General features: G+C 40.2%; 1 long non-coding RNA gene across 1 annotated transcript; it reads left to right on the top strand.

The window, feature by feature from the left end:
• The first annotated feature begins 4,580 nt into the window (after window positions 1-4,580).
• Window positions 4,581-26,097, top strand: LOC124263289. Its single transcript, XR_006894805.1, has 3 exons — window positions 4,581-4,592; window positions 7,302-7,305; window positions 25,997-26,097. It is a non-coding gene; the product is annotated as an uncharacterized LOC124263289 (long non-coding RNA).
• The last annotated feature ends 1,281 nt before the right edge of the window (window positions 26,098-27,378 follow it).

Genomic DNA, 27,378 nt, shown 5'->3' with positions numbered 1-27,378 from the left:
CAATGCTTGTTAAGATGCCTGTGACCAATACTTGTTAAGATGACTGTTACGACTTTTGATTAAGATGTCCGTTAGCAGTACTTGTTAGATGCCAGTACCAGCACTTGTTAAAATGTCCGTTACGAAAACTTGTTAAGATTCCCGTTAGCAGTACTTGTTGAGATGCCCGTTATTCATACTTGTTAAGATGCCCGTTGCCATTAGTGATTAAAATGCCCGTTGGCAGTTAGATGAACGTACCAGTACTTGTTAAGATGCCCGGTACCAGTACTTGTTAAGATGCTCGTTCCAAATTACCGATACTTGTTAAGATGTCTGTTATCAGTTCTTCTTACGATAACCCTTACCAATACTTGTTAAGATACCTGAGACCAATACTTGTTATAATGCGCGTTACCAATACTTGTTAAGATGCCTGTTAATGGTACTTGTTATAATGCCCGTTGCCAGTACTTGTTAAGATGCCCGTTACCAATACTGTTAAGAAGCCCGTTACCAACGCTTGTTAAGATGCCCGTTAACAGTACTTGTTCAGATTCCCGTTGCCAGTACTTGTGAAGAGGCCCGTTACCAATACTTGTTAAGATGCCCGTTACCAATGTTTATTAAGATAACAATATTTGCAAATATGCCCGCTACCAGTACTTGTTAATATTACCGTTACCAATACTTGTTAAATGCCTGATACCAATACTTGTAAAGATGTCCGTTACTAATACTTGTTGAAATACCAATTACAAGTACTTGTTAAGATGCCTGTTACCAATACTTGTTAAGATGCCCGTTACCAATACTTGTAAGGATGCCCGTACCAATGCTTGTTAAGATGCCTGTTGCCAGTATGTCTTAGGATACCCGTTACCAATACTTGTTAAGATGACCGTTACCAGACGTCTTAGGATACCCGTTACCAATGCTTGTTAGGATGCCCCTTTCTAATACCTGTTAAGATGCCCGTTACCAATACTTGTTAGGATGCCCGTACCATACTTGTTAAGATGCCTGTTACCGATACTTGTTAAGATGACTGTTACCACTTGTGATTAAGATGTCCGTTAGCAGTACTTGTTAGATGCCCGTACCAGAACTTGTTAAAGATTCGCGTTAGCAGTACTTGTTGAGATGTCCGTTATTAATACTTGTTAAGATACCCGTTGCCATTAGTGATTAAGATGCCCGTTTGCAGTTACATGGACGTACCAGTACTTGTTAAGATGTTCGTTACCAATACTTGTTAAGATGTCCGTTACCAATTACCGATCAGTTCTTCTTAGGATAACCCTTACCAATACTTGTTAAGATGCCTGTGACCAATACTTGTTATAATGCCCGTTATCAATACTTGTTAAGATGCCCGTTACGATGCTTGTAAATGGAGGATCCTCACCTTTCAAGAAGTAGTCATGAGTATATCTGGAATGGCCAGTAGGATACCGTCGGATAATGACCTCCTCAAAACTGGACTGACAACCAAAGTAGGTGTTAAACTATAGCTGGTTTTACTGCATGTGATTTATTGATACCTACTTGAGTCCCCTATCTCCTATACATTAGATCCTTGATGTTATTTCAATTAGAAGCGGATGTGTACAAAATATGTTATTAAGAGCCCAAAGGCACAAAAGAGAGTTAGGGGGTATTATTAACTATTTATGTTTATGCTGGTTATTGATATATTTTATAACTGTTAAAATGACATTTGCTTCAGTCGTCAAATGGAACAGATACTAGACTGACAGGGCCGTGAACCCAAAGACAGCAGCGCGGGCAACAGCTTCACCATCCTTTATCCTTCTGCAAATATACATTTGTATGTGTCACATGTGCTCCTTGACTGAAGCTAGTTTCCTTGATAGGGTAGTGATTTGTCAGGTTTCATTAGCTTACAAACGGTACTGCTCATCTGTGGCCTTACCAACTACCATTGAGGAGACAATTTTTTTTAAATTATGTTATTTTATTTTATTGTTTGGCTTTATCAGCTGTTGAGTACATGAATTTAACAACTGCACACCAGTATGAGATATCATGGTACACTAACTGTGGTGGATTTGGCATTTGAGATACCCATGATCACATCAATGAACACACACTGTGCAAAGATGGCATTGGTAATGGTCCTTCAAGGATAGTCAAATGTCCTGAAAAAACTGGTAATATGAACCAGCTATCATATCTGCAAAGTGTCACCATTACTGAAGAGGCCTTGTTTAGGCAATCTTCCTGCATCTTGTTGAATGTGATAGGAGCCTCTGCTCTTTGTACACAATGTGGTATATAGTCTTATAGCAAGATCATCCTACAACACAAACATCTACCAAGCAACACATCATTACTAACACATGGTACGCCCGTCTGGCATTCAGTGGACACGATTTAACTACCGATGTGAAATAACGTGGTGCTTAAAGTATAAAATTCAGTACATGGCAACCTGTATTCACTTCATCAGTTACATACAGTTTACTCCAGATCAGAATTGTGTGACATAAGAACTTAATAACAATCGCAGTAAAACCCACAGAAACTGAGATTCCTTACAACTGTATTAAACACGACTTTTTAAAAGAAACTAATTCTCACATAAATGGTTCAATCTTCAAATACGACATATGGATGAGCATTACAATGGACAGTCTTAATTTGTGTCTTCATTCCTAACAGTTGACAAAGGGATTGACCATGTACTAAGCCTGCTATGTTTAGCTAGGTGGTGAGGACATAATAGATACTCACAATTGTCAACATACGTAAGACCCGTGAAGTTCCGAGTTAGAATTAGGTATTCAGGAACCCATGCTTGTCGTAAGAGGCAACTAACGGGATCGAGTGGTCAGACTCGATGACTTGGGAGACGCTTGTCATCCTTTTCCAACTATGTAGATCGATACTGATCACTGGAGTGTCTGGTCCAAACTCGACTATTTATAGACCGCCACCATATAGCTGTTATGTTGTGTAGAGCGCTTTACACAACAAATAAACAAAATATACTACTTTAAGCTATACAGAAAAAGACAACAAACATGAACATTAACTCAGGCCTGTGGTTGGCACAAGGGTGCTTGGTCTTCGTCGGCAGCAGCAGCAGCAGCCTGATGTGACCTCAGCTCTCGGCGTAGTCACGACAAAAAACAATGTATTCCTGTAGGGAACTTAATATAACTGGAGTATTATAGCAGTGTTAAATTAATTACTCATTATTCGAACTACTACAATGATTCACATTGCATACAAATCTCGGAGTAACATAATTATCAGGGACGTAGCTACCATTACATAAAAAGCTCGGGCTTCCATATGATTTTGTCTATGAAAGTTGGACAAGCCCTCAATACTATCTAAATATAAAGCTTTGCACCCTATCGGGCTTAACGAACCATTTGGCTTGCTACGCGCCTTATTATAATAACTTCGCATTCACTCAATAAATAATTATTAAGATGATTTAAATGCAAAAACAAATGAACCTACTAGGCTATCTACCTACTATAGATGCATCAGCAACATCAATGTCGACTATACAAAGTAATTCTCCTTGAAGGGGCTGTGGGGTAGCCTGGTGGTTAAAGCGTGGGCTTGTCAAGCTGAAGACCCGGGTTCGATCCCCACATGGGTACAATGTGTGAAGCGCATTTCTGGTGTCCCTCGTCGTGATATTGCTGGAATAATGCTAAAAGCAGCGTAAACCCATATTCACTCGCTCACTCAATAAACATTCACACCGATAGAAGATGGATATATACTAAGCAGCAAAAGAAACGTCAGTTTGGAATTTTCCTTCGCAGAAACGGATAACTGTAAACTCATTTCATGTTTTGATTGTATATTTTTGACAACATCTCCAACTTTACCTGAGCAAAGACATTCCTTCCCAAACTCAGAATGGAACCCAGGAGATGGTCTCAAAAACGCAACCTGATCTCGGAAATGGTACGGTGTTTTCCATGTTTTTCATGCAACTCATGCTGCACGTGCTGTTCACAAGGACCAGCCCTATTAAATGCACCCCAAACCTGGTGGAAACACTCACATTACAACGTCAGAAGGATGCCGCGACTCACGACAGCTCAGAGGAACCAGGCGCTAGGAAGACTTGAAGCTGGCCACACTGCACAAGCCGCTGCCAATCACTTCAAGGTCAACGTTAGGACCATCTACAGGCTGCAGCAACGTATCCGGGACACCAACTCCACAAATCATCGTCCTGTACTGGCACACAAAGGGTCACCACAAGACGACAAGATTGCCATGTTGTGCGACAGCATGTACAGAATCCCTTCATGCAGGCATCCGAAACAACACGCCAGACAGCGGGAACACACGGAACACCAGTCAGTACTGATACAGTACGCCGACGTCTTAACAACGGGAACCTCCATTGCCGTAGACCTTACTGTAGACCTATCGTCACCCCTCGACATCAGCGTGAACGTCTACAGTTTGCCCTACAACACCAAAACTGGCGACGAATATGGCGACGACGTAACAATGTGTTATGGAAATAGACTCATGGGGAGGTGCAAGCATCATGGTATGGGGTGGAATAGGCCTGAACCAGAGAATGGGTCCTGTGGTGTTCCAGAACCTTGGTCCAGGGAGAGGAGCCGGCATCACAGCGGTGTGTTACATCGACCAAGCTTGGAGACCCCACGGCATACCACATTTCAAACGTCACCGGAACAACATTTTCCAGCATGATAACGCCCGGGCCCATACTGTCAGAGCTACACGGGACTTCCTACAGCAGAACAGTGTCAACATTATGCAGTGACCAGCCATGAGTCCTCATTTAAACCCAATTGAACATCTCTGGGATGAAATTCAGAGGAGACTGAATAATGTCATACCAAGGCCGAACACAGCCGTTTTATTGCGCCAGGCCTTTCTCAGAGTGTGGTTCCAGGTCCCAATGTCCTTCATCAATCGATTGGTGCACTCTCATGCATAGACGCTGTGCTGCGGTTATTGCCGCTCGTGGTGGTCACACTAGATACTGAAGTCAAGAGCCTGAATGGACTGCAAACGTTCACGTGATGTCTTGGAATTGTGCTGAGTTATTTATTGATGTGTCAGAATATTGTACACAAAAAATGTTTTTTATCTGCTTATTATGTCCATTTCTGTAATGATTTGATTTCAGTGCCTATCTAATTTTTTTCTGCTGCTAAATATTAAAGGTGCTTAAATATAATTAACCATCACTTAGAATAAACATGTTATATCATTATAAAATGCATAGCATTAGCTAACAACTCTATACATTACAACTATAACAAAATCAATGTCCAAAGATCTGTTTGTCAAAATATTAACTGTTTTCTCAAAACATCAAGTGTAGATTGTTGAAATAGTACAGTGTAAGTAAATCAATGTAGACAATCCTGAAGTCCACCAGATATATTTAGAAACGATTGATACCTTAAGATAAACCTAGAGTTATACAAGAACCTGAATTAGATGATAATATTATCAAAGGCAAACGTTATGACATCAACAACAAACATGATCAGTGTTAACCTTGTACTTTTTATGAGGCTGTGTTACTAGGTGCTGCAGTGTATAAACTGTTATACATTGTACCTGCAGATTCAGTAAGGGGCAATGGTGTGCTACGTGTAGACTTTGCCACACTTAGACAAATATTATAGAATGATCTGGGACAGGATAGAAGTCCCAGTGTCATCTACCTTAGAGAGGTATATATGGAGAAGTAACTCTCATCTTGCCTCTCATTCACATTACATCTCAAGCCACAAGGAGGATAGTCGCTACACTACTTTGGAATTTTATGAATTGCTTTACTCGTCTCGTTTGTATCGGAGGACAAACATCTAATCCTTTACCAAGTTTAGACATTGTTATTGTTAATGGACAAACTGGAAATCAATTCTAAAGAATGTGTAACTCCGAGTAGTAGGGAGACCGAGTTAATATTTAATGGCACATAGGATATATTTCACACATATAGTAACACAACCGGGCTGACATGGATACACTTTCTCAGTAAAGTACAGATTCTAATACTTTTTGTTGGGCTGAGTCCCATAAGGGATTCGAACCTATATCCTCAGAGTCAGGTACGTTATCGTCAAAAAATGAAAGCAGGGGTGTTTGGGTGGGTGAGATGGCTGACGTTGTATGCTGAGAAAGTGTAATCCCAAATCTAACATATGCTACATTTGACCACTTTCTAAATGGTATTGTGTATTCACAGGTGTACACATACACATAAGTCCATGTAAATTCAAAGTATATTTGAAAGGCATTTCCTTTTTCACACATTTCAAAATTGCGTAAAATTTAAACCACATTGACGTGTACAATTAAAAACAAGCAATGAATTACACACATCCATATCTACAATTCTTGACACACCTATTTCTTTCAAGCTTGAATACACAATGCCATTTAGAAAGAAATGCCATCATTTCAAGTGGTTGATATTAGGATGCCCGCTCATACGGTTAACGGATCTTTCCGATTTACTGCTTAATAATGTGTGTTCCATGCAACTTAAAAGGTCCAGACAGTCAAGAAAAATCTGCTTGAAGTGGCACCTTTCATCACAAAGGATCGATACATTAGGAACCTCGTCCTCAGCTGCTATATGTGATTAATACGATTTCCCAATGTCGCCACTCGCAACCCAGGTAGGTATCACCGTTTGTTGGTATACATTCCTTTTTGTGTATTGATTCTTTCTTGGGTGTCCTACTTATTTTGCATACTATTCCCAGGATAGATTTTGAAAGTTGGTTTGGAATCAGCACGCGGGATAAGCAGCGAAGATGTCGTTTAGTCAAGAGCTGGTTAACAACAGCGTGGTTTTTGTGTCACCTGCTATGTTAGTGAGTGAGTGTAGTTTTACGCCGCTTTTAGCAATATTCCAGCATTATTTGGGGACACCAGATATGGACTTCACACACTGTTCCCATGTGAAGAATCTAACCCGGACTTCGGCGTAATGAGCGAACGCTTTAACCACTAGGCTACTCCACCGCCCATGTTATGATAACATGACCTGACAACAAGCACTTTGAGAGGAATTTTATGCAAAGAAGTTGTAAAGATGAAGGAAAACCAAGTTCTATGGAAAGTCAATGTACATCAACCATGTTCATTGTTTATACTCACAATGCAGCTATGTATATATTCTCCTTGTTACAACTCTGTGTATCACTTGCTTGATAACGGTGTTAGTACCTACACCGAAACGTCACACTCACTACAATTAACAAGTTGACTATCCGTAGAACTTGGTTTTCCTACATAATAAGGTTTTATTTTGCAGTTACGAGTATTGTTAGTTGATTTGAAATGATAATAAAGTAAATGTTTATATGTACATGACATCATGAACAGCGCTATACACAGCTTGAAGACGGCACGTTTCCGTAACGTCATCGAGGCTGGCCAACCATTCTTCGCTTTCGTCACCACTCGCCCGTTTCCCTAACCTCCAGTCGGCATGTCCCGGATTAACACGAGTTGGTCACGAATGCCATTCCCGTTAGCCTCTAGCATAAAGCATGATCAACATGAACCAGGGAAGTCCACGGAACAGTGTTTAGGGGTTGGGGCGACAAGTGACTGAAACGTTCGTAAAATATTGCGTTCAGTGGACGTGGAACCCCCAAATTATTACAACCGACCGATTGCTAAAAATGGTATTGTGGAAATTACTGACTGACTGAGTTTGGTTTTACGCCGCTTTTAGCAATATTCCAGCAATATCACGGCGGGAAACACCAGAAATGGGCTTCACACATTGTGCCCATGTGGGGATTCGAACCCGGCCCGGCGTGACGAGCCAACGCTTTAACCATTAGGCTACCCCACCGCCCCTGGAAATTACTAAGGAAATGTAATCTCAAAAATGCCATACGTTATATCTTGCCACTTTCTGAAAGACATTGTGTATTCACAGCTTAGGAAATGGGAGCCGTACCAATACTACCAATTTACAAATGTCAGAGTTTATTCGCGCATCTGTGTTACCCACAAAACGTTTTGTGTTTCATGTTCATCTAACATTCAACATCAGGTCAACTGACTGATACAGTTTGGCGTACAAAGAATGGTTATGCTATTCTCGCAATACAACTATGCGTCGTCGGGCGAACAATTTACACAGCAGAGGCTACCAGTGGAAAGCGGCGAAGTCAGGTTGACCCTTGGAGGTAGATGGGATGGACTGGTTGGTCAGTACTCGACCCCTTGTCCCTGGCTTGCTGATCTGTCCGCGCTCTTCCCGCTGTCTGCCGGTTACCCCACTGTATCTCGTCTTCCCCTGTCCTGCCTGCTTTAAGGACTAACGACGTGTTTAGGTAAGGAATTCTCATTGGCATATTCTGGTTATTTTCAGACAAGTGTACACAACCCAACATCATTCACTTCTGTGTGCATGTTATTTAAGTTCTTTTTCAAACAAGTTGATAGTTATTCTAGGCACCTAACATATTTTCCCAGTTCTATATGGCACAACAATGTTTGAACAAATTCCAAAACAATGTCTAAATACACTTTGGTTACTTTAAGCAAACAGATCAATAAACGAATATTCGGTGATTTCTCTGACTGAAAGAAGCGATACAATTCCAAAACAATTCTCAGTGCAACATAAGGTGCTTGTTGAACGTTTTAAGGATCTGTTTCCGTTGTTGAGGCAGAACTGAATGAATAATTGAGTTTTTCGGGAAATCTGTCATTTTAACGCCGATAAACAGTCACACAGTCTCCATAAATAACACTTGATGCCAAACGTTTCCGCCTAAAACCCGAACCACATCCGGCACTGACTCTATAGTTGTGATCTGGGTTGAGCACAGTTCAGTTGAGTGTCTTGCAATATGGCCACAGCTACAATGAAACTAATATTTTGGTGGATCACACTGCGTATGTGTCTGTGTCATCAGCCCCCAAACCCTTTCCTGCGTCATGAAAGAATCTCATTTCAACTGGACAGCCGAACGTCCATTGCTGAGCTGTCAGGTCCTGTCTTCAGCCACGTCAGCAGAGTAAAGTGTACCCTGATATGCTTTGAAAACACCTCCTGCACATCTGTGTTCTACTGGAAGAGTGAGGGGAAGTATAGAACTACTACTCCACCACAAGCACCTGCTGCACATGGTGGGCATGGCAACGCCACCATACAAGATCCAAAGGTAAACAGACATGATTCAAAGAGCAACGCCACCATACAAGATCCGAAGGTAAACAGACATGATTCAAAGGTCAACAGACCAAATCCCAAGGTCAACAGACAAGATCTCAAAAACAAGGTCATCAAATAGGATCCAAGAGCAAGGTCTACTATGGCGTTCTAAGAAACGTGAGTAACATCATTGTCGTTATTCAGAACTAAATGTGGTCAAGGGCGGTGGAATGTTGTTTGTTGTTGTTTGGTGTTCAACACAATATTCCAGCTATTTGGCGGCTGTCTGTAAATAATCCAGTCTGAACCAGTCATGCCAGTGTTCAACGGCATGAGAATGGGTCTACGCAATTGGGATACATATGCTAACCAATTCACCCTGACCACCCAATCCCGTCGCTTCTTGCAACAACCATGGGTTACTGAAGACCAATTCTAACCCGGATAAGGGAGAGAGAAACATACAAAACCTTGCATACAAAAGAATAGATGTGAGGTGAGGTGAGGTGAATTATTGGCTAACGTCGTGCTTTGAGACTATTTCGCTCATATGACGACGTGCATGCCTGTGTATGTGTATGTGCGGCTGCTTGTACTAGCCCAGACTGAGGCTGGTTTTATAGCGCTAGCCCACTGAGATACCATGCCGCAGTGAAGCATGAATACCCCACTCAGACACATTATACTAACTCCGAGCCGACCAGTTCTTGTTGTACCCATTAATGCCGAGCGCGAGGCAGTGACCAGCAAGTACCATATTTTAACGTCTTTTGGTATGAGACGAAAGAATAGACTTGAGCACTGTTGTGTGAGTACTGCGACAAATGAAGGTCTCATTTGGTCCCTGTTTCTGAATTGTAATCACTTATAAGCGATGCATCCTGACGAGCCGAAGGCAACGAGTATATGATGTTTGCATGTTTTATTTATGTCGCGAATTGTCCTTGATGCACGTGTGGTACCTGCTACAGGCCCGGCCTAGTTCCGCTTGATCGCAGTGAAATTCTAATTTTAAACTGACTCACAACACATCCTGCTCATACACGTCTATGAAACCCACTCTAGAGTTGATCTTAACAATGGCACAACGTCTATATGGTGTCCTGACTATTGTTTCTGCCAACCACTGACGTTCACTAACAAATTAACATTTCGGTGAGTAATACCTGCGTGAGGTAAACCTGTGTGAGTGAGTGATTAAGAAAGTGAATAAGTGAGTAGGCTTTTACACCGCCTTTAGCAATATTCCAGCAATGTCACGGCGCTGGACACCAGTAAAGGTCTTCCAAAACTGTACCCAAGTTGAGAATCGAACCCAGATCTTAGGCATGACGAGCGAACGCTTTATCCACTCAGGCATCTCCGCCGCCCGAGATTATGTAATATGCCCCTGAACCAGTAAACGTACAAGTAGTGATCTAAATATGTTTTGTCAATTTATTTGTTTGTTTTAACGCCACACTCAGCAACTGTCGAGTTGAATGACGGCGGTCCGTAAAAAATCCAATTTTCACAGGTAATCCAGTGGCTGACACGTCGATCCACTTACATGAACTATATTTAAATCGATGGTTTTAAAGAATATTTTTAAGTGCAAAGGACGTATTCGCATGAGACTAGCTGCATACGAACGAATAGACTTCGCGATGCTGGCCAATGTTTGGAGGAAAGAGCGGCTGGTTGAAAGACGACAAAGTCCTGCCGGGCACTTGGCCTTAAAGGCACAATGTCACACTTTCCGACAATATGTTGGCCTCTATTTTAAATATTGGGGTACTCACTTTAGCTTCCTGTTGATGCAGTAAAAGACTTATTATCCCTTACGACTTGCCTGAAATCGATAACTCAAACTTCGAGGCGAACAGCTTCCAAACAGATAATACTTGCCATATATGGAATGTAAACGATTACTCCATACATCGATAACTGCCGCAGGCGGTGTTGAGGGTGTTTGCCGAACTGGTTTCAATCACAAGTTGCGTTATGGTGTTCCAAGAGACATAACTCTATAGGGTTCGCTTGAAATAATTGTCGGCCGGTAGGGGGCGCGAGTGTCGATTTAATGCAACGTTGCATTAGTTCATTCGAACTTTTAAATTTAATATTGTAATCCCTATACGTAATTTTGTTTTGAATTAATTAAATGGTAGCTTCCCTGAGGGCTAATAGTTAGTATTATTGAGAGAAATGCATAATGTATTTTTAGAGAAATGTGGTGTGACATTGTGCCTCTAAGGGTCTGAACAATCGGAGTCAACTGAGTGTGTCGGGTATCTTGTAATGTCGATGTTGACGAGCACCATATATCCTGCGACTGCACAAAGCCATTTCGAAAGTAGTGAAATAAAAAATGTTATATTTGGGATTATGCTTTCTCAGTAAAGTACATATTGTAGTACTTTTGTTGGGTTGAGTCCCAGTCGGGACACCTAATCGCCAGCACACAAAGTCAACGATCTAACCCACTCAGCTATTGCAGCTCTCCGAGTTGCCCCTGACTGATATTGGGAATATATATCATTGAACAAACCAGAAATAGGCTTCACACATTGTACTCATATGGGGAAATCAACCCCGGCCCTCAGCTCAGATATTTGTTGAATAATAGGGCACCCCCAGGGGGCAACTACGGCAGTCAATATATTCAGCAGATATATTCTATATGTACACGAAGAAACACATGCTATATTAGGGACTACACTTGCTCAGTAAAGTACAAACTGTACTTTTGTAAGGTTCCATGCGGGAGTCGACCCCACGTCCTCAGAGCCAAACTATGAATACATATTAGAAAGTGGTCAAATGTAACATATGTTATATCTGGGATTAAACTTTCTCAGTACACTATCTCACTTTCTAAATAACCTTGTGCAGTCATAGTGTACGTATATGTTATGTTTCTGAACCTGCAGTCCCAGCGTTACCAACCAGCCTTGGTTCTCCCGTCTGTGATTTCCTGACCTTAATTTGTCTCTATACTGTTCCTCGGCTTATCGGTGTGCTTTCTGTCCTCTCCCCCTTAATTTCTTCTGTATTCCAATTCATTGGTCTAATATTACAGCACTTTCAGTAACTTTACTCTTCCTTATATTTGAAAATTTCATACATAATAGTTACATTCTAACTATATAATTTCATCGTCGAACTCTTTGCATTAAGTCCGCTTATTTTAAGCCAGGATGAAAGGGAAGTTGGTATACCTCTTTTTATTGAACTGTTTTCAACATTTCGAAAAGTAATCAGTCCCAGGTTTTGAGGTTACCTTTTAGATCACTACCGAAGTATACCTTTCTTCCTCGTATTCATTGTTTATGATGTCAGTAAATCTGGCCATGCACATGTTTCCATAGTTATAAAGAGGAGATGTGTATACCATCAAGCAATCTGTACCATCTTCCATGTAAACCATCCCGCCATCCCACGTAATTTTAACTGTATATTTGGAACTCTTATGCCGAGTATACCAGTCTGAGCGTAATGTACTGTCTCCGTCCTTCCTCTTACGCAAAAGAATTTAAGAAAGTCAAATACATTGCTGAGTGATCACATGAGTAACCTGGTAACAAGGGTTAGTGAATAATTCAACATCTAGAACTTTCGGAGCTACGGACAGGTCTGTGGGATATTTCCGACGGTGGAAGCACTCAGATGTCCACTCAACCAAACTTAAAAGCCACATACATAATGCAACTCATTTGAAACTCAGAAACCGAACCCCTTCTGGAATTTCAGTATTAGTTTCTCAGTTGCTGCAGGAGTATCACAATTCCATTGCAGGTCTCGACTGTTGTCTCTTGAGTCCATGTTCAGCACATTTCATTTGAGTTCCGTGCAATCCAGTCACATTTACAATGAAGCTCTTATTGTGTTGGATCACAGTACACGTGTGTCTGTGTTTTCGACCCTTTCATCGCGCGATGCGCCAGAGAGTAGTCTCATTCCATGTTGTCAATCAAACCTCCATGGTCGATCCAGGTCATGTCTTCAGCCACGTCAGCAAAGTAAAGTGTACCCTGATATGCTTTGAAAACACCTCCTGCACATCTGTGTTCTACTGGAAGAGCGAGGGGAAGTGCAGAACTACTACCGCACCACAAGCACCTGCTGAACAAGGTGGGCATGGCAACGCCACCATACAAGATCCAAAGGGAAACAGACATGATTCAAAGAGCAACGAAACCCTGCAAGATCCAATGGTAAACAGACATGATTCAAAGAGCAACGCAACCATGCAAGATCCAAAGGCCAGCAAACAAGATCCAAAGAGCAAGGTCAGCAAACAGGATCCAAAGGGCAAGGTCTACAATGGTGTTCTAAGAAAAGTGAGTATCACGTTAAAAAATATCATTGCACTATTAATTTACTCAGTAGACAGAGAAACTGAGAAGTATCTCCCCTATCTCAAACATGCTAATGTGTGGTGGAAACATCATGGTCATAAATGTCGGCAGAATCCTCATTCTTACTTTGGTCTGATAAAGATTGGTCATAATTTCGTCACGCCAGTCTCCGTCTCTCTTACAGACAGTACCAGTGATCGTAGATAGGTGCTAGTATTTGTGCTGCAAAGTTGCTTCCCGTTGTCGTGACAGAAATCTATGATCGTTGGTGCAAAGGCTAATTTCGTCTATTTTGTTTCAGACTTTGTCTGCACTATTCCCATAATCGCACCATCCCCAAGTCATTAAACTCCAAAACCGTCACCAGTATTGATTAATTTGGAACTCTTAAAACATTTTTTTCTGAATGAGTATTTGAATCATATTTAAGAGCACGTGTCATCATTGCGAAAACAAGACGCTTAAACTGGGCCAAGAAGATTCTGAGAAAATGCTTACAGAACCCGCCGAGGAAAACAGCCAGGCAATAAGAAGATATAAGGTGAACTAAGATTATTGTTTGGGTGTACTCTGAGTGAGGGTTGTATGTCATAGCAAAAGCGTTGTTTTCGTTGTACGAGGATTCAAATATGGGAAATATTCAAGTGCCCAGCAACTTGTGCTTCTTGTGAAAGGGGAATAGTGGAATGGCGGTCAGGCTCGATGACATGGGTGATTGCATGACATTGTATCCCAGTCTCGTGGACTGATGATAAGTTACAAGACTGTATTGTCCCGGTGCAAGCATGTACAAACAATAATGTCACATAGTTTGATGCTAGTAGGGTTAGACGTTTAACTACCTGACAAATATACAGACAAAAAATAAACAACCAACTAACAATATATGACGTCATATTCGATTCGCGGTGTATCCTGAAAGCGAAGGATGTGTCTCACAGGCTGAATGTAACCCGCATGTGCCCTAGAGACAGAATGTAACCCGTGAGAATTGTAACACGTAACATTGCCGAAACGAACACGGATTAGTGTAACGAATTTCAGGAAGCTGTAACAAAACATTTCATGACAGTAACTGAAAACAGTTCAAGTATTTTTGGAATTTATCTAGGATATTGATATGGTATGTGACAACGTCTGCAAGTGTATTAGCATTTCGTTTGGCTGTGGTGTTTCCTTTTGCTAACGTATCTCTGATCTCTTAGATTGTTCACCACTGTTATTATAATATTTCGTTTCTTTGTTTGTTGTTTAACGCTGGACTTAGCAATATTCCAGCTATATGGTGGCGGTCTAGAAATAATCGAATGTGGACCAGACAATCTAGTGATCAACAGCATGAGCATCGATCTACGCAATTGGGGTACGATGACATGTGTCAACCAAGTCATCGAGTCTGACCACCCGATCCCGTTGGTCGCCTCTTACGACTAGCAGGATTCACAGGATAACACTGATTACACCCTAGGTTTTGTTTGTAATTTTATAATAACACATTCCAGCTTTATGACGGTGATATGGAAGAATCGGACATTACAGTGATTGACATATAATATATGGAATCTACTGAATGATTAAAGTGGGGTCCGCGTGGTCCAACAAACAACTGCAACCATCTTGTTGCTCTCCTGTTGCAGTCAGAGCAATACTATTACTTCAAGGAGATCGGTTTATCGTTGATACATCACCTAGACAACAAATCATGGCACGAGGCGAGCAGTGTATGTGACGGGGAGGGTAGTTTCATGTTCCCCATTGACAACCAGAAGAAACAGGATGCTGCAGAACGACTGGTGGAGTTTTCAGGTAATATTTACACTTAAGTATAACATGAGTGACTCTCGGTTGGTGTCGGTGTACAGAGGGGAGGTATGATCGGGGCCAAAACTCTATTGTTGAAATACTTCTTGCTCCATATGTGTTTCATGACTCTCGTCCGGCAAAGTAAACTAAGTAGATTAACTTAGATTTTCCAGGGTGCACGCGCGCACGCAGACACGCACACACACACACTCTCTCTCTTTCACACTTGACCATCTTATCACCCATCACCTAATAATCATTCTTGAACACTCTGGACCACCTAATCACTTTGGACACCTAATCACTCTTGACCATCATATCACTCTTGACCACCTAATCACTCTTTGCCATCTAATCACTCTTGACACCTAATCACTCTTGACATCAAATCATTCTTGACAATCTAATCACTCTTGACCACCTAATCACTCTTGTCCACCTAATCACTCTTGACTATCTAATCACTCTTGACTATCTAATCACTCTGAACATCTAATCCCTCTTGACCATCTCATGACAGAATAGTTTAAATCGACCTTTTGTCAGAAGGGTTCGACATTTTCTTATTTCTTTCTTTCCCAGGAAGGGAGCTGATTTTCATTGGCGTATATAGTAGTTTTCTCTTCTGGACATATTCTGGCACTGATGGAGACTATGTCAACTACACTAACTGGGCACCAAGGCAGCCTCATTTACCATTCTTTGCCGCTCTGAGTAGATCCTCCGGCTACAAGTGGTTGACAACAGGCCAGCACGATACAGCCAGCTGGATTTGCGCAAAACCTGATAAATAAAATGCAAGAAGTGTCTGTACCAAGCCGAACGGAGGATACGATGTATTTGAAAAGACATTTGAGCAAATATGATTATTTGCCAGTTCCAAATGGAAATCAAGGTGTTTTGTGTTTCCGAATGATAAGTGAGTTAAAATAGATGCAAGCAAAACATTTGTTTACTTTGACCTTTAGACATGTGAAAACCGAACCTCTTCTTCACAGGCATTAACATATTGGCCTAATATTCTGGAACTGCATTTCTTTAAATGTTAAAATAAAACGTGGACTGGCCTCCGTGTTGAGAGTACATAACAACGGTTTTGAAAATGTACTGGTTAACACTGCGTCGCACTCAGCAATATTCCACCTACATAACCGCTGATGACAATACTCGTAACTCGAGCAAGCACTTCATTTAAGGAATAGATATCACTATCACAGTGAAAGCACGAGGGCGCTTGCGTTATAACGGTTCAGGGTAAAACTGTACTTTATTACCCAAAACACAGGGGATAGAGCGAACTACTCTTTCTTAAGATGCCATAAACAAATTAGGTGCTGCTCGGATGTGTCTGCCCACTTTGTTAAGATGCCCGTTACTAAATACTTGTTAAGATGCCCGTTACCAATGCTTGTTAAAATTACCGTTACAAATACTTGGTAAATGCCTGATACCAATACTTGTTAAGATGCCCGTTACCAATACTTTTTAAGATTCCCGTTACCAATGCTTGTTAAGATGCCCGTTACTAATTACCAATACTTGTTAAGATGATGTTACCACTGCTTGTTAAGATGGCCGTTACCAATGCTTGTTAAAATGCCATTGACCAATACTTGTTAAGATGCCTGTGACCAATACTTGTTAAGATGCCATTGACCAATTCTTGTTAAGATGCCTGTGTCCAATACTTGTTAAGATGCCTGTTACCAATTACCGATACTTGTTAAGATGTCCGTTACCAATACTTGTTAAGATGCCCGTTACGAATGCTTGTAAATGGAGGATCCTCACCTTTCAAGAAGTAGTCATGAGTGTATCTGGAATGGCCAGTAGGATACCGTCGGATAATAACCTCCTCAAAACTTGAATGAAAACCAAAGTAGGTGTTAACCTATAGCTGGTTTTACTGCATGTGATTTATTGATACCTACTTGAGTGCCCCATCTCCTATACATTAGATCCTTGATGTTACTTCTATTTTTAGGGAGTGTAGGGTGTCACGGAATTGGACAGAAGCAACGTACATATGAAATTTAATAATTTGAATTAGAAGTGGATGTGTACAAAATATGTTATTAAGAGCCCAAAGGCACAACAGAGAGTATGAGGGTATTATTAACTATTTATGTTTCTGCTGGTTATTGATATATGTTATAACTGTTAAGATGACATTTGCTTCAGTCGTCAGTTGGAACAGATACAAGGGTGACAGGGCCGTGAAGCCAAAGACAGTAGCGCGGGCAACAGCTTCACCATCCTTTATCCTTCTACAAATATACATTTGTATATGTCACATGTGCTCCTTGACTGATGATAGTCTCCTTGATAGGGTAGTGATTTGTCAGATTTCATTAGCTTACAAACGGTACTGCCCATCTGTGGCCTTACCAACTACCATTGAGGAGACAACTTTTAAAAAATTATTTTATTTCATTTTATTTCATTTTTTGGCTTTATCAGCTGTTGAGTACATGAATTTAAAAACTGCACACCAGTATGAGATATCTTGGTACACAAGCTGTGGTGGTTTTTTGATTTGAGATACCCATGATCACCTCCATGAACACACACTGTGCAAAGATGGCATTGGTAATGGTCCTTCAAGGATAGTCAAATGTCCTAAAAAAACTGGTAATATTTACCAGCTATCATATCTGCAAAGGGTCACCATTACTGAAGAGGCTTTGTTTAGGCAATCTTGTTGAATGTGATAGGAGCCTCTGCCCTTTGTACACAATGTGGTATATAGCAAGATCATCCTGCAACACATCATAACTAACACATGGTACGCTCGTCTGGCATTCAATGGACACGATTTAATTACCGATGTGAAATAACATGGTGCTTAAAGTATAAAATTCAGTATATGGCAACCTGTATTCACTTCATCAGTTACATACAGTTTACTCCAGATCAGAATTGTGTGACCTAAGAACTTTATAACAATCACATTAAAACCCACAGAAACTGAGATTCCTTACAACTGTATTAAACACGACTTTTTAAAAGAAACTAATGCTCACATAAATGGTTCAATCTGCAAATACAACATTATTGATTAGCATTACAATGGACAGTCTTAATTTGTGTCTTCATTCCTAACAGTTGACAAAGTGATTGACCATGTACTAAGCCTGCTATGTTTAGCTAGGTGGTGAGGACATAATAGATACTCACAATTGTCAACATACGTAAGACCCGTGAAGTTCCGAGTTAGAATTAGGTCTTCAGGAACCCATGCTTGTCGTAAGAGGCGACTAACGGGATCGAGTGGTCAGACTCGATGACTTGGGCGACGCGTGTTATCCTTTTCCAATTATGTAGATCGATGCTGATCACTGGATTGTCTGGTCCAAACTCGACTATTTATAGACCGCCTCCATAAAGCTGTTATTTTGTGTAGAGCGCTTTACACAACAAATAAACAAAATATACTACTTTTAAGCTATACAGAAAAAGACAACAAACATGAGCATTAACTCAGGCCTGTGCTTGGCACGGGGGTGCTTGGTCTTCGTGGGCAGCAGCAGCAGCAGCCGGATGTGACCTCAGCTCTAGGCGTAGTCACGACAACAAACAATGTATTGCTGTAGTGAACTTAATATAACTGGAGTATTATAGCAGTGTTAAATTAATTACTCATTATTCGAACTACTACTTACAATGATTCACATTGCATACAAATCTTGGAGTTACATAATTATCAGGGGCGTAGCTACCATTATAAAAAGAGCTCGGGCTTACACATGATTTTGTCTATGAAAGTTGGATAAGCCCGCAGTACTATCTAAAATATAAAGCTTTGCACTCTATCGGGTTTAACGAAACACTTGCCTTGCTTCGCACCTGATTATAATAACTTCGCATTCATTCAATACATAATTATTAAAATGATTTAAATGCAAAAACAAATGAACCTACTAGGCTATATCTACCTACTATAGGTGCCCCAGCAACATCAGTGTCGACTATACAAAGTGCTTCTCCTTGAAGGGGCTGTGGGGTAGCCTGGTGGTTAAAGCGAGGGCTTGTCAAGCTGAAGACCCGGGTTTGATCCCGACATGGGTACAATTTGTGAAGCACATTTCTGGAATAATGCTAAAAGCAGCTTAAAACCATATTCACTCACTCACTCAATAAACATTCACACAGATAGAAGAAATAGATGGATATATACTAAGCAGCAAAAGAAACGTCAGTTTGAAGTTTCCTTCGCAGAAACGAATAACTGTAAACTCATTTAATGTTTTGATTGAATATTTTTGACAACATGTCCAACTTTACCTGAGCAAAGACATTTCTTCCAAAACCCAGGAGATGGTCTCCAAAAAACAACATGATCTCGGAGATAGTACGGTGTTCTCCATGTTTTTCATGCAACTCATGCTGCACGTGCTGTTCACAAGGACCAGCCCTATTAAATGCGTCCCAAACCTGGTTGAAACATTCACATTACAACGTCAGCAGGATGCCGCGACTCACGACAGCTCAGAGGAACCAGGCGTTAGGAAGACTTGAAGCTGGCCACACTGCACAAGCCGTTGCCAATCACTTCCAGGTCAACGTTCGGACCATCTCCAGGCTGCAGCAACTCCACAAATGATCGCCCCCGTACTGGCACACCAAGGGTGACCACAAGACGACAAGACCGCATGTACAGAATCCCTTCATGCAGGCATCCGAAACAACACGCCAGACAATGGGCACACACGGAAGACCAATCAGTACTGATACAGTACGCCGACGTCTTAACAACGGGAACCTCCATTGCCGTAGACCTTACTGTAGACCTATCCTCATCCCGTGACATCGACGTGAACGTCTACAGTTTGCCCTACAACATCAAAACTGGCGACGAATATGGCGACGACGTGGCCAATGTGTTATGGGAAGAGACTCATGGAGAGGTGCAAGCATCATGGTATGGGGTGGAATAGTCCTGAACCAGAGAATGGGTCCTGTGGTGTTCCAGAACCTTGGTCCAGGGAGAGGAGGCGGCATCACAGCGGTGTGTTACATCGACCAAGCTCGGAGACCCCACGGCATACCACATTTCGCACGTCACCTGAACAACATTTTCCAGCATGATAACGCCCGGGCCCACACTGCCAGAGCTACACGGGACTTCCTACAGCGGAACGGCGTCAACATTACGAGGGGCCAGCCCTGAGTCCTCATTTAAACCCAATTGAACATCTTTGGGATGAAATTCAGAGGAGACTGAATAAAGTCATACCAAGGCCGAATACAGCCGATTTACTAAGCCAGGCCTTTCTCAGAGTGTGGTTCCAGGTCCCAATGGCCTTCATCAATCGATTGGTGCACTCCATGCATAGACGCTGTGCTGCAGTTATTGCCGCTCGTGGTGGTCACACTAGACACTGAAGTCAAGAGCCTGAATGGACTGCAAACGTTCACGTGATGTCTTGGAATTGTGCTGAGTTATTCATTGATGTGTCAGAATATTGTACACAAAAAATGTTTTTGATCCGCTTATTATGTCCATTTCTGTAATGATTTGATTACAGAGCCTTTCTAATTTTGAATTCGTATTGACGTTTTTTCCTGCTGCTAAATATTAAAGGTGCTTAAATATAATTAACCATCACTTAGAATATACATGTTATATCATTATAAAATGCATAGCATTGTTGTTCTGGGAATTATACTTAATGCTGAACTGAAGGATCTATGGATCATCAATACAAAGAAAAAACTAGAGGAAATTAACAGATTATTGGCAGTGTGGAGAAAAAGACATTTAACATTAATCGGCAAAATCACTGTTATCAAGACACTAGCTATGTCAAAATTAGTTCATATTTTCAGTACTTTACCAAACCCACCCCAAGATTTTGTTACCTCCCTTGATAAAATATTTTTCAAATTCATCTGGACTGACAAAACTGACAAAATTAAGAGAAGTACCTTGAAAAAAGATTATATACATGGGGGTTTAAGAATGATCGACATAAAAACCTTTATCAATGCCTTGAAACTATCCACTTTGAGACTTTATTTAAGAAAATCATCAATATGTAATCCATGCAATTTTCCATTACATGATATCATGAAATTTGGTGCTAACTTCTATCATTTTGCTGATATTCATAATCCATATTGGAAAGATGTTTTAAAAGCATGGAACATGTATTGTACTAACATTACCATAGAGGAAAACAACATTGATGAAATTTTAGCACAGCCATTATGGTTTAATCATAATTTTAAATACCAAAATCATTATATCAGTCATTGGGCAAATAAAGGACTATTAACCATCAAAGACATGTGTGATGAAGAAGGTGTGATGTCTTTTGAATCTTTAAAAAGTAAATATGCAATAAAAGGGACTGAATTAGATCATAGATATGTTCTAAATAATATACCTGAATCATGGAAAAATACAATAACAAATCACAGGTGTATAAATAACTATGACATGAATCTTAACTCCTATCAAAAGAATTTTATGAAATCATTACAAGGATCAAGATTATTTTATGATATATTGTTATTTGACAATAATAACCCTCATATGTGTCATAAATGGGAGAATGTGTTTGATGATACTGACTTTGATTGGCCAATGATTTTCAAGTCTTACAGACAAGGCATTAATGATGTAAAACTCTTAGAGTTCCAATATAAATTTTTACACGGTATTATCTATACCAAAAAGGAACTTTTAAAAATGAACCTTATCCAGAGTGCCTAATGCAGCTTTTGTAAAGATGAAGATGAAAACTTGTGCCATGTTTACTGGGAATGTAGTGAAACTAAGAAGTTTTGGAAGGATCTTCAAATTTGGATTAACACTTATTTGATACAAAAAGTCAATTTGACAAAATATTTGGTGTATTTTGGCTCCTTAGGTAAAAACCCATTACTTAATCATATAATCATGTCAGCAAAAAGGCAGATCTATGTCTCTTCTTTGAAAAACAATATTCCACAAATGCGATAACTTTATAAAGACTTTAAAAGATATTTTTTCTGTTGAAAGCTTTATTGCCAAAAGGAAGAATAAAATGAAGAAATTTGCTAATAAATGGCATCCATTATTCCCAGTATTTCAAACCTGACCTGTGTATGCAGCAACCGCTTCTTTTGTAAAATCTTGATCTGTTTCCCCTTTTGAAAAATTATCATTGTTTTAGTTATATATTGACTAGTTAGTTAATGGCACTGGTGTAACTTTGGGGAATACATATTATAGGTTGGATATAAGACTCAATATACAACACAATAAGCCGGATGTTGCGCAATATATAACACAACACATTAGATGTGACACAAGACACAGCATCACATGTCAGAATAATTGTGGCACTATATACAACAGATGTTAGATAAGACATATTTACAATGTATATCAGACAATACATTATGTACAACACGATAGATGTACAACACGTTAGATTGGCCGTGACACTACAATATGCTATGTCGGGTGTTGCACTATATACAGTATGATATGTCAGATGTGGCGCTATATACAACGTGGTATGTCAGATATGGCGCCGTATACAACAAAATATGTTGAATGTGACACAATATACAGCTTGATATGTTCATATATGATGCTATTTACAATTTGACATATGGGATGTAATACTATATACTTATGATATATCAGATATGACATTATATACAACTTATGATGGAAAAAAACAAAAACAAAAAACTACTAATAACGAAACACTTCTAGAAAATTATGCACATATTTATACCATGCATCAAAATACCTCCCAATTCAGTAAGATATATTTTTGTAGGATTTCCCCATGTACTATGACATCATATATATTTGTTGTAAACTCAACCTTTGTTATTGTATACATGTGTAAATGTATGTGAAAATTGTATATATGTTGTATACGGCCTGTGGCCTATGACAATAAAACTGTTCACTCCAAAAACAAAAAAAACAAAAAAAAAAATGCATAGCATTAGCTAAGAACTCTATACATTACAACTATAACAAAATTAATGTCCAAAGATCTGTATGTCAAAATATTAACTGTCTTCTCAAAACAAGTGTAAGATTGTTGAAACAGTACAGTGTAAGTAAATCAATGAAGACAATCCTGAAGTCCACCACATATATATTTAGAAACGATTGATACCTTAGGATAAACCTGGAGTTAGATGATAATGTTATCAAAGGCAAACGTTATGACATAAACAACAAACATGATCAGTGTTAACCTTGTACTTTTTATGAGGCTGTGTTATTCTAGGTGCTGCAGTGTATAAACTGTTATACATTGTACCTGCAGATTCAGTAAGGGGCAATGACGTGCTATGTGTAGACTTTGCCACACCTAGACAGAATATTATAGAATGGTCTGGGACAGGATAGAAGTTCCAGTGTCATCTACCTTTAACTTTCCGATGGTCACGTGACTTACCTGTCCAGGTGGACGTGTGTACTGAACGGCACATAAATTTGCAATTAATGGCCAAATATCAATTCACAACAGCAATTTAAAGGTACAGGGTGTTGCACGAAAGTGTGAAGATACAGTGAAGCCGACATGGGTGTGTGTACCGAAACCTGGAGGAGAGCTATAGGATGTTTTATTCCGACCAGGGTGAGACGTGTGTTTTTTTGCCCCGTTATAAGGCTACCCCAGGGTACCCGTTTGACACTCAGACTCGCTGTGTTGTTGTTCACCCTCTTAACTGTCTCGGGGGACGTTGAGTCCAACCCAGGACCTCGCCAGTCCCAGAGCAGGACAAACAATCCCGTGGATAGGATGCAGAACAGATTATCCACTACCAATGTCACCGGGATCGTGTCATCGCCGCCATTGTCAGATGGGTCGGACCTCGCTGTAGCACTAAAGTCGATCCAGGCTGATCTTACCTCTCTCAACGATAAGTTTGATCGCTTCGCACGTGATTTCAACGATCAGATACGTGCGCTTCAGTCGGAAAACGACTCCCTGCGAGACCGGGTGTCGTTCTTGGAGAAGAAGACAGACAAGTAAGAGGCCCAGTCCAGACGTAATAACGTCATTATACATGGCATTGCAGAAGAACAGGGTGAAACATGGGACACAGTTGAAAGTAAAGTTAGAGACTTTCTCTCAAATAAACTGAACATGCTTAATGCACCATCTGTTCCCATTGACCGCGCCCATCGCTTGCATAGCAAGTCCGGTACCAGACCAGTCATTGTCCGTTTCACATTTTATAAAGATAAGGAATCTGTTATGGAACGGGGGAGACGTCAGTTGAAGGGGGATGGCATTAATAAAGTTTCAGAGGATTTTACCGAAAACATTCGGTGGATTAGACAACAGTTATTTCCCTTTATGAAACAGGCAAGGGACGGGAGCAAGGTAGCTTTTTTAAGCTATGACAAGCTTGTCATTGACGGTGATGTTTTTGTTTTCGATGAGTATAACAAAGATATCCGTCAGATCGGCCGACGCCGTAATTGGTCGAGCAGAAGTCAACCTGCTCATCACCGTTTTGATTCCCCGCCCGCTGCTTCCCCACACACACGTCGTCTGCTCATCACCAGGCTGACTCCCCTCACGATGTGTCGTCTGCTCAAAGGGTCCAGATAGGAAATGGCGGTGGCCCCGTTGATGAATCTTCTCTTTATATTAAAGATCATGAGATAAGTATTTCACATTATCTAAGTTTTTGTACTTGGAATATCTGTGGTATAAACACCAAAATATCAGATCCTGACTTTATATCATTTTGTGAATCTCATGATGTATTCAGTTGTATTGAGACAATGAGTCCTGATGCACAGCACGTCCTGGACGCTACATTCAGTAATTTTGATAATTTTGTATGCAATGCCGCCAGGCGACATAATGTTGGCAGATATTCAGGTGGTATATCAGTTTCTATTCGGAAGAATATTTCTTCTTTTTCAGAGAGTGTATATGGACTGGGAGAACTGTTTATTTTTCAAATTAACAGATGACTCTGCACGCTTCCACATATTTATTGGATTTGTATACATCCACCCAGAAAGATCGCCTGAGTATACAGCGTCAGAAGACAACGGCATAGACATATTAGAAAATAAACTTTTACAAGTACTGTTTGATTATGGGAAGCCAGTAAGTTTATTTTGTTTGGTGATTTTAATGCCAGAACAGCGAGTGAGCCAGATTTTATAGTAAATGACGGTTCCGACTATATACCCGTTGGTGACGATTACGCACAGGATAACTTTGATAAACCCGCAATTCATATGACACTGTCACAAATATGTATGGAAAGTGTTTACTCGAGCTGTGTAAATCGATGAGTATACACATTGTGAACGGTAGAAGTTTGCCTGATATCCCCGGAAGTTTAAGTTACATTTCAAAGACCGGTTGTAGTACTGTTGATTATGCGCTTATTTCATCTGAGATGTTCAACAATATCGATAGTTTTGAGGTTAAACCTCGCACAGAGTCGGATCACCTCCCGATTGTTTGTGTAATCCATGACATAATCGCCTCCGCGCCTTGCTTAAGTAACGATACAGTAATACCCATGTTCAAGTCCGTAGGGTATAAACTACGGGAGGACCAGAGAGAGAGTTTCATATGTACTTGGTAGATGGCATAAAGAATGGTATCCTGAATGATTTCAGAGACCTACTGTATACTGATGTTAACTCTGCCATTTCTGAAATTACATCCCCTACTTCAATTATCAGGCGTTAGAGCTGGAGCCATCAGACTCATTTCACCCTATCACCGTCAATCGCGCCAACCTCCTTGGTTTGATCAAGAATGCGGCAAACTTAAGTCCGAAAAATACAGACTTTTAAACTATTTCCAGAAAGCATAAGTGCGATTCTAACCTCGATTCTTATTTGAATGCAAAACACAATTTTAAAAATGTTGCCAATTAAAAAGATAATTATTTAGCCAAAGCTGCAGATGATATTAAAATAGCAGCAAGAAATCCTGACTGTAAGATATTTTGGAGCACGTTAAAACGCCATCTTCAGAAAACGGTTCTCACAGATAATATTTCTCCGTACCAATGGTATCATTACTTCAAAGGTCTCCTTTCCTGTAGAGATACAGAAACTGCTTTCAGATTTTGATAAATCAGTGTATGATTTTGTCTCAACGCATAACTGTGATGAGTGTGAAGAGCTTTCATTCTCGCATGATGTTTTGTCAACTCAATTACCGAAGATGAGGTAATAAAATCTATAAATGAATTGAAATGGAATAAGGCAGCGGGGCATGACGGTATCCCTCCCTCATTTTACAAATCTACTTTTACTTCTTTAGTGTCATATTTGAAAGATTTATTTAATGTAGTTCTTGATAGTGGTAAATTCCCATCGGTATGGAATATAGGTATGATTGTCCCTTTATTCAAGTCTGGGAGTGTATCAGAACCATGCAACTATCGTGGAATATCTCTTCTAAACATTTCTGGAAAATTATTTGCTAATATATTAGAAAAGCGTTTACGCGCCTGGGTTGATCTAAACGAGCTACTTGACGAGGCTCAAGCTGGTTTTAGATCCGATTATAGTACAACTGATAATTTATTTATATTACAGTCATTATGTACAAAGTACCTCTGCAGACCAAAGGGAGATTCTATTGCGCTTTCATCGACTTTAAGAAAGCCTTTGATTTTGTTGACCGTAAGAAATTGCTATTTATGTTACATACCAAAGGATGCCATGGCAAAATGTATAATATTTTAAGAAGCATGTATGACTCTGTTGCAGCCTGTGTTAGAACTAATTCTGGCAACACTGAATCGTTTAACACTTCCGTTGGTGTGCGACAAGGCTGTGTAATAAGCCCCGTACTCTTCATCTTCTTTATTAATGAACTTGTAGATGATATGTATAAATCGTGTAATAATGGAATATTTGTTACTCCCCAAATCAAAGATTTACTTTTGCTTCTCTTTGCAGATGATATTGTTACGTTTTCATTCATGGTAAACGGACTGCAGAGACAGATAAATATTCTTCAAACATTTTGTGACACATGGGGACTAGAGTTGAATATGGAAAAATCTAACATAGTTGTCTTTAGAAATGGGGGTATAGTGGCACATTCTGAAAAATGGTTATTC

Source organism: Haliotis rubra, unplaced genomic scaffold (assembly GCF_003918875.1).
Source record: "Haliotis rubra isolate DU_JTF1 unplaced genomic scaffold, ASM391887v1 Scf877, whole genome shotgun sequence".
Lineage (NCBI taxonomy): Eukaryota > Metazoa > Mollusca > Gastropoda > Lepetellida > Haliotidae > Haliotis > Haliotis rubra.
The sequence above is the reverse complement of the archived record's forward strand: the minus strand, read 5'-3'. Positions and strand labels throughout refer to the sequence as shown.